The 9,862-nt window shown below is 49.1% G+C and overlaps 1 protein-coding gene across 1 annotated transcript in view; it reads right to left on the reverse strand.

The window, feature by feature from the left end:
* The window catches only part of LOC141126676 (folate receptor alpha-like), a 48,895-nt gene extending 47,186 nt beyond the window's left edge, over positions 1 to 1,709 (reverse strand). Inside the window, exon 1 of the mRNA XM_073612641.1 lies at positions 1,541 to 1,709. The gene's annotated coding sequence lies outside the window, so the exon portion shown is untranslated. The remainder of the gene's footprint in view (positions 1 to 1,540) is intronic.
* Between the last annotated feature and the right edge of the window lie 8,153 nt (positions 1,710 to 9,862).

A 9,862-nucleotide genomic window follows, 5' to 3' on the forward strand; every position in this document is an offset into this window, starting at 1 on the left:
ATCAGAGACTGCAGACATAATACAGGAGATGATCAGAGACTGCAGACATAATACAGGAGATGATCAGAGACTGCAGACATAGTACAGGAGATGGTCAGAGACTGCAGACATAGTACAGGAGATGATCAGAGACTGCAGACATAGTACAGGAGATGATCAGAGACTGCAGACATAGTACAGGAGATGATCAGAGACTGCAGACATAGTACAGGAGATGATCAGAGACTGCAGACATGATACAGGAGATGATCAGAGACTGCAGACATGATACAGGAGATGATCAGAGACTGCAGACATGATACAGGAGATGATCAGAGACTGCAGACATGATACAGGAGATGGTCAGAGACTGCAGACATAATACAGGAGATGGTCAGAGACTGCAGACATGATACAGGAGATGATCAGAGACTGCAGACATAGTACAGGAGATGATCAGAGACTGCAGACATGATACAAGAGATGATCAGAGACTGCAGACATAGTACAGGAGATGATCAGAGACTGCAGACATAGTACAGGAGATGATCAGAGACTGCAGACATAATACAGGAGATGATCAGAGACTGCAGACATAGTACAGGAGATGATCAGAGACTGCAGACATAGTACAGGAGATGATCAGAGACTGCAGACATAGTACAGGAGATGATCAGAGACTGCAGACATAGTACAGGAGATGATCAGAGACTGCAGACATAGTACAGGAGATGATCAGAGACTGCAGACATAATAGAGGAGATGATCAGAGACTGCAGACATAATACAGGAGATGATCAGAGACTGCAGACATAGTACAGGAGATGATCAGAGACTGCAGACATAGTACAGGAGATGATCAGAGACTGCAGACATTGTACAGGAGATGATCAGAGACTGCAGACATAGTACAGGAGATGATCAGAGACTGCAGATATAATACAGGAGATGATCAGAGACTGCAGACATACCCTGTTTCCCCGAAAATAAGACTTAGTGTGATTGTCAGTGATGGCTGCAATATAAGCTCTACCCCCCAAATAAGCCCTAGTTAAAGTCCTTGTAGGTCTTATTTTCAGGGAAACAGGGTATGTCTGCAGTCTCTGATCATCTCCTTTACTATGTACATCTATTCTTATTATAAAATACTTTGGGTCTCATCTGGTATTTCTCTCAGTGAGATCCATTATAAAAGATCAGAGGGACCAAAAGGAACACAAGAAAATAAATGTGAACAACTAGAATCTGGTGTAGGTTAGGAAAATACAGACTGCTATCCGCAGGGGCCCCGGGGGAGGGGGAACCACAATAAATGTCAAAGGGCCCCGGGTGAACAGTTCTCTACTTTAGCTAATCCTGAACACAGATCCCATGTCGTGGAAACTCTCAGTGTCCGGGGAATGCTGAGACTTGTAGTCCATGAATAGTTGCAGGGATGTGGATCAGTATTCAGCTGGTCATAGTGGGGTCTGCGGTTATGGGGGGTGGGGGGGGTGTTGGGGGAAGGGTATAGGAGGGTCCCGTGGGAAGGTAGACAGGTAAGTGGTCGCAGTATACTCACCGGCTGGTCAGATCCTGAAGAAAGTGAGGCGAAGGAATTTGGCAATGACTTTTCCCGGAGTCTTATCTCCTCTGGAATCTGCAGAGTAGTGAAAAGGCCGCAGAGTATTAACCAGACTCCCAACCGGGAACAAAGGGCGCTCCGAGCCAGTAATCGCTCGGGGTTAAAGTGTACCCAACACCTGGGCGGCCACCTCTCAGGAGTTAAAGAGGAACTCCGGGAATAACGAAAAATGACCTATTACAATGCAGGGTATCGGCTGCATTAAACTGTAACATTACCTGTTGATCCTGCCAGTAGATCCCCCATTGTTTCCATTACGGGCCAAGCTGTCCGGGAAATGTAACACTGACAGCAGTCAGCCTTTCATTGAGGAGTTGGGATTTTACCTTTCATGTAAAGTTCACCTAAAATGACACGGCCATCTAAAAACTAACCCTGCCCGCGGGATGACAACGCTGCCGTGTGATTTCACTCAGTTGTCACCCTGTTATAGGAAGTAAAAAAAGTAACACATCTACTGGCAGGATCAACAGGCAATGCAGAAAGATGGAGGGGGGGGGGGGGGGACACACTCAATAAGGCCCCTTTAAAATGGGATGACCAATCATGTTCGCCTGTCCGTTTTTCAGGCTGTCCAATTCGAACCCTGCAGTCTCTTCTATGGAGCGGCGGAGAGAATAGGTGCCGGTACTCCCCCCACCACCCCTCCTCTGAGTAACTGCTTGTCCCCACCCCCTACCCACCTCTGAGCACCTTCCCTGGGTACCACCCCCTAACCACCTCTGAGCACCTTCCCTGGGTACCACCCCCTAACCACCTCTGAGCACCTTCCCTGGGTACCACCCCCTAACCACCTCTGAGCACCTTCCCTGGGTACCACCCCCTAACCACCCCTGAGCACCTTCCCTGGGTACCACCCCCTAACCACCCCTGAGCACCTTCCCTGGGTACCACCCCCTAACCACCCCTGAGCACCTTCCCTGGGTACCACCCCCTAACCACCTCTGAGCACCTTCCCTGGGTACCACCCCCTAACCACCTCTGAGCACCTTCCCTGGGTACCACCCCCTACCCACCTCTGAGCACCTTCCCTGGGTACCACCCCCTACCCACCTCTGAGCACCTTCCCTGGGTACCACCCCCTAACCACCTCTGAGCACCTTCCCTGGGTACCACCCCCTAACCACCTCTGAGCACCTTCCCTGGGTACCACCCCCTACCCACCTCTGAGCACCTTCCCTGGGTACCACCCCCTAACCACCTCTGAGCACCTTCCCTGGGTACCACCCCCTAACCACCCCTGAGCACCTTCCCTGGGTACCACCCCCTAACCACCTCTGAGCACCTTCCCTGGGTACCACCCCCTACCGCCACCCCTTTAAGAGAGAGTACAGAACAAAAAAAGTAGTAATACAAAGTATTCTGAAGAAGAAATACAATAAAATAGATCCCCTGAAGAAAAATACCCCCAGCAACAATAGATCTTTCAGCAGCATGCAACAATAAACCCCCAACAGCAACAATAGACCCCCCTCCCTGCAACAAATATCCCTCAGCAGCAATAGATCTCCACCGACAATAAACTGCCCCAGCAACAACAATAGATCTCTCAGCAGTGAGCAACAATAGACCCTCCAGCAGCATCAACAGATCCTGTGTAACAACTAACCCCCAGTAACAATAGATCCCCAGAAACAAACCCCCCCCCCCAACAAAAATAGACTGCCCCAGCAACAACAGATCTCTCAGCAGAGAGCAACAATAGACCCTCCAGCAGGAACAACAGATTCCGTGCAACAAATAACCCCCAGCAACAATAGATCCCCAGCGACAACCCCCCCAGCAACAATAGACCCCCGCAGGAACAAAATGTCCCCCAGCAACAATAGACCCCCGCCAACAACAGGACTGCCCCAGAAACCAATAACCCCCAACAAACAATAGACCCCTGCCAACCACAATAGACTGCCCAGGAACAAAACGCCCCCCAGCAACAATAGACCCCCGCAGGAACAAAATGTCCCCCAGCAACAATAGACCCCCGCCAACAACAACAGGACTGCCCCAGAAACCAATAACCCCCAACAAACAATAGACCCCTGCCAACCACAATAGACTGCCCAGGAACAAAACGCCCCCCAGCAACAATAGACCCCCGCCAACAACAATAGGACTGCCCCAGCAACAATAGACTCCCCAGCAACAATTAACCCCCAACCACAATAGACTGCCCCGGCGACAATAGACCCCACGCCAACAACAATAGGACTGCCCCAGCAACAATAGACCCCCCCCCCAACAACAATAGACCCCCCCCAACAACAAATATCCCCCCCAACAACAATAGACCCCCACCAACCACAATAGACTGCCCCAGCGACAATAGACCCCACGCCAACAACAATAGGACTGCCCCAGCAACAATAGACCCCCCCCAGCAACAAATATCCCCCCAACAACAATAGACCCCCACCAACCACAATAGACTGCCCCAGCGACAATAGATCCCCCCGCAACAATATAGATCTTTCAACAGCCAGCATCAATAGACCCCTCCCAGCAGCACTTGACCTCCCCAGCAACAATAGATCCCCCAGCAGCCAGAAGAAATTGACCCCCCCGCACCCCTTGTCAGTAAATACAATGCTGGAGAACAGTGTTCCCGCTAAAAAAAAAAAAAAAAAAAAAAAAAAAAAAAAAAGCCCAGCCAATATGAGATGTGGGCCCCCAAATGCACACAGGGTGCGTCCGCCTGTCAAATCGGGACACAGCGCCTGTATCTGTGCCCCTACAATCTTTATACAATCAGCTTTAGAATTACCAAAACTGGTGAACTTGAGGCTGGTCATACATTTTACCATCTGATTGTACAATCTCCTTTAGTTTTACCAAATATGGGAGGGACATACCTAAGCAATCCATTCAATTTATATTCAGACAAGCCGGCCCCCGGCACTACATGCTTATTGGCAGATCTAAAAGGAGATTGTACAATCAGATTGTATAGTTTATGGCCAGGCGTAGTTCTGCCTGGTGTCTCATCACATCCGTTTTGGTAAATCGATTGTACGATCAGATTGTATGGTAACCTTAAAGGCGATTGTACAATCAAAGTGTAACGCATTACCAGCTTACAAGAGAGTTGTGGAGAAAAGAAGGATTGGGTCAGGTTGGGGGCTACAAGTCTAAGACCCCCCCCCATACACACTATTCGATCTCCTGCAGATTTCTGTCGACAGATTTACCAAAACCATGTAGTACAAGGGCCTGCCTGATTGGATACAAATTGAAACTCTTAAGGTTTGTCCTCCTATTATATGGTTTTGGTAAATCTGAAGACATAAATCTGCAGAGAATCTAATAGTGTGTATGGGGGTCTCAGACCCAGCACCCACTTTTAATCCTTTGCAGTTTTCCTGGGGGGGCATGTACACACCTGGGTTGTACGGTGGGGGCTCGGCACCTCTCCCGTAATGCCCGGCCTCCTCACCTGCAGGACTCCACATCCAATCCTACCTACAGGAGGAGCAATCAGGATCATGTGCACAGTCCCTGCCTTAAAGAGGACCTGTCATCCCACATAACACCTGTGTGAGAAACCTCGGCAGGAAGTCGCTGACATCCAGGGGGGCAGATACACTATATTGTCAAAAGTATTGGGACACCTGCCTTTACATGCACATGGACTCTAATGGCATCCCAGTCTTAGTCCGTAGGGTTCAATATTGAGTTGGCCCACCCTTTGCAGCTATAACAGATTCAACTCTTCTGGGAAGGCCGTCCACAAGGTTTAGGAGTGTGTCTATGGGAATGTTTGACCATTCTTCCAGAAGTGCATTTGTGAGGTCAGGCACTGATGTTTGACGAGAAGGCCTGGCTCGCAGTCTCCACTCTAATTCATCCCAAAGGTGTTCTATCAGGTTGAGGTCAGGACAGTCAAGTTCCTCCACCCCAAACTCGCTCATCCATGTCTTTATGGACCTTGCTTTGTGCACTGGTTCAAATCATTTTGTGGAGGGGGGAATATGGTGGGGGGTTGTTTTTCAGGGGTTGGGCTTGGCCCTTTAGTTCCAGTGAAGGCAACTCTTAAGGCGTCAGAATACCAAGACATTTTGGACAATTTCATGCTCCCAACTTTGTGGGAACAGTTTGGTGACGGCCCCTTCCTGTTCCAACATGACTGCCCACCAGTGCACAAAGCAAGGTCCATAATGACATGGATGAGAGAGTTTGGGGTGGAGGAACTTGACTGGCCTGCACAGAATCCTGACCTCAACCGGATAAGGAAGGGGCCATCCCCAAACAATGAAATTGTCTAAAATGTCTTGGTATGCTGACGCTCTAAGAGTTCCCTTCAGTGGACTAAGGGGCCAAGCCCAACCCCTAAAAAACAACCCCACACCATAATCCCCCCTCCACCAAATGATTTGGACCAGCGCACAAAGCAAGGTCCATAAAGACATGAATGAACAAATTTGGAGTGGAGGAACTTGACTGGCCCTGCACAGAGTCCTGACCTCAACCCGATAGAAGTCATTTGGGATGAATTAGGGCAGAGACTGCGAGCCAGGCCTTCTCGTCTAACATCAGTGCCTGACCTCACAAATGCTCTTCTGGAAGAATGGTCAAACATTCCCATAGACACACTCTTAAACCTTGTGGACGGCCTTCCCAGAAGAGTTGAAGCTGTTATACCTGCAAAGGGCGGAGCCAACTCAATATTGAACCCTACAGACTAAGACGTCATTAAAGTTCGTGTGTGTAAAGGCAGGCGTCCCAATACTTTTGACAAAAGGGTTGGCCAACTCAATATTGATCCCTATGGACTAAAGCCCCGTCCACGCTATCTGAAATTCGTACGGTAATTTTCGTACCACGCCCGATCGTCCGATAATCTTACCGTTAGTACGGTCCTTTCAGCAGTCGAGTCTGACTTTTCGGACGGAAAAATCCAGATGTGCAGGCTATATCATTTTTGTCAGGTGTGAACTCAACCTCCGATTTTTCATCCGAAAAAAGAATAGACATGCTCAGAAACGAAAGATCACATACAAAACAATTCAACAAACTACGTCACTTCTGAAGTTGTATTCTGTCATATGAGAATTCTCGTATGGTGAGTAACCTCTTCACTTTCGACATGAGACGACTAGCATGCCACGAAAAAAAAAAAAACTTTCGTCCGAAAATCTGATCATGTGTATGAGGTTTAAGACTGGGATGCCATTAAAGTTCATGTGTGTGTGTGAAAAGGCAGGCGTCCCAATACTTTTGGTAATATAGTGTACATGACCCACAGGCTGATTCGGTCCTGCCAGCCCAGAATTAGAGGGTACTCATAGGGTTCTCTTGAGGCCCATTCAAACCTTGACGTCCCAATGCGTTGCATTAAAGCTGCCCATTCAAATGAATGGGCCGCCAACACACTGGAGTGTATTTCCGTGCAATCTGGTGTAATGCAATATTTGTGCGCTGGAGCTGTGTTGCCTTTGTGCATTGCAGAGCCATTTAAAGTGAATTATTTTTCTTATTATTGGAAGATTTTTTTTTTTTTGTCTATCAATGTATTTTATGGTTAGTTTGAGATCAGTGATCACTTTTAGCTCCTGTCCCATCCATGTAAAATATAAAAGACTTAGCTTTTATTGTTTGCAAGAACAGTGTGCACGGAAACCACCTCACATTACATCAATCACATTCCCCACACCCACTTATCCCTATAGATAAGATGTACATAAGTTAGGCATACACCAGTTAGGCCTGTTATCCCCGATTAATACTGTCCTGCTATTAGACCAATTTTACACAGCTGTATCTTCTTCAGACACTCGAGGGAAAAATCCTGGCTTTGTTCCCTGTCTGGGGAGCCGCAGGTGGTGCATGCAGCCAGCCGCAGAAGTGATTGGCTGTGCGCGGCCATACTCAGCTAATCAACGTTGCTTTTAGATGCATGTATGACATATCGACTGATTGGGGAAATTCTACCCAACACGTGCATTTAAATGCATTGGCCTGTACAGGGCCGCTGATAAGGGGGTAGCACTGACCCTCCTGTATGGGGCCCAAGCCCCATCAGTTCAATAGGGGGGCCCGGGCAGCTTTATGGCGCAGGCATTTCCCCCCTCTCTGCAGCACAGCTGGCTTCTCTCTCTCCCTCCTGCAGTCTGTCAGCTGCTGCTGGGGGAACCACAAGGGTGATCGGTCTCAGCGAATGGCCCCCCTTTCCGCCACTCCGATCACCCCGTCTTCTGTCCAGGATCCCCGTCATCTGCAGCTTTGATCCTCTTTTTTGCCCCTGTGTTGAGTATGCTTCAGTTTGTGAATAAATAGGGAGCATCTCAATGACGGCCCATCCATTAGGGGTGCACGGACGCCGTCCCCCATCTATGTATTTTTTCAAAAATGGGTGGGCTCGGGGAGCAGAGCACTGCGCTCCGAGCCCATCCAGTTGTGCGACAATAGCGAATGAATATTCACTATTGCCACACTGATCCTCCTCCCGGCCAATCAGGAAGCAGGTCTTGAGATCCGTCACATGATTTGGCTGAAAGGACAGGCAAATCCTATTGGACGCCTAGGAGGAGGTGGGAGGAGCTGCACGGCGATAGCCACTGTGACGCAGAAGAGTAGAAGAGGACACAGGAGCCGCTGCCCGCCGCCCATAGGATCCCGCAACCCACCTGCTGCCCGCCGCCCTTAGGAGCCCGCAACACCACCCACTGTCCGCCGCCCGTAGGAGCCTGCAACCCACCCACCCACAACCTAGATGGGGTAAGTGCCGGACTTGATGGGGGGTGCTGCCGACCGATCGGGGGGGGTGGTTATTTTCCACCCTCCCCCCCTCAAAAAAAAAAATCCCACCAGCCGACACTGGAGCCTCTGTATAGAGTGCTTCCTCTTCATTCTGTAGCAGCTGAGGCTGCAGAGAAAGTTTTTAGGTTTAAGTCATCAATCACTTTCTGTGTCTCAGAAGTGAAAAATCAGGGATCTGTTTAGACCCCTGATATTTCACCAAAGTAGTCCTCCGCGGTTTCCTATACTTCAGTGATGAATGGACACAGGAGCGATCGGTACCAGTCTCTCACTGTGTTCATTCACGAAAAGCAGGGGCTGGTAAATATGACATATTTCCCGCCCCCTTCCCCTGCTTTCTATCCTGAAACATCCCCCCTGTGTTCCCATTCACCAGCTGTACGCACCACCTGCGGCTCCCCAGACGCAGAAAATCGCTTGTTAGGGTATATTGGTTTATTATTGGAAAAAAATTTGGACCTTTTTTGTCTTTAGATTGCATAAAAAATAATAATTTCTTGGATTTCCCCCCTTAGGATCCCCTGCGGCCTTCCCTGGCCATGTATTGCTATCCATGCGTTCATGGCCAACATGGTTTTAAAGAAAGTGGATGGAATATGAGTAGTGATGTACAATGTAAGTTTATATTGTCTCTATAGGGGCCCCATATAAACAATGTTGCAATGTATTTTGTACTCATGTATCATTGTGAGATCAGCCTCCTATGGCCCCCGAAGAAGTGTCATGTTGGTCCAAAAAAACGGGCTGCATGTCTTCTCATCATAGGTTCCTATCTGATCATCAGGAGGACAACAAGATATGGGAACCAACAATAGAACGCTAGTACAGCTGATATGATATCAATAGGTTGATGGGTTAGGACTCGAAGGTATCACACTGATATCATGATATAAAAGAAATGTCAGCCCGTGAACTCAGCACAGGGATGGTGGGAACCCCTCATAATGGGCACAGCAGGTGTACAGACCTGGGAACTCAGCACAGGGATGGTGGGAACCCCTCATAATGGGCACATCAGGTGTACAGACCTGGGAACTCAGCACAGGGATGGTGAGAACCCCTCATAATGGGCACATCAGGTGTACAGACCTGGGAACTTAGCACAGGGATGTGGGAACCCCTCATAATGGGCACAGCAGGTGTACAGACCTGGGAACTTAGCACAGGGATGGTGGGAACCCCTCATAATGGGCACAGTAGGTGTACAGACCTGGGAACTCAGCACAGGGATGGTGGGAACCCCTCATAATGGGCACAGCAGGTGTACAGACCCGGGAACTCAGCACAGGATGGTGGGAACCCCTCATAATGGGCACAGCAGGTGTACAGACCCAGGAACTCAGCACAGGGATGGTGGGAACCCCTCATAATGGGCACAGCAGGTGTACAGACCCATGTATGGACAGTTTTAGGACTTCATGTCCTATGACAAGCATGCAGCCAGCAAAGTTCCCATCCTGCATATTTGCGTCAGGTCAGTGACCATGAAGAGGAGGGATGGGGACG

Source organism: Aquarana catesbeiana, linkage group LG02 (genome assembly GCF_042186555.1).
Source record: "Aquarana catesbeiana isolate 2022-GZ linkage group LG02, ASM4218655v1, whole genome shotgun sequence".
NCBI lineage: Eukaryota > Metazoa > Chordata > Amphibia > Anura > Ranidae > Aquarana > Aquarana catesbeiana.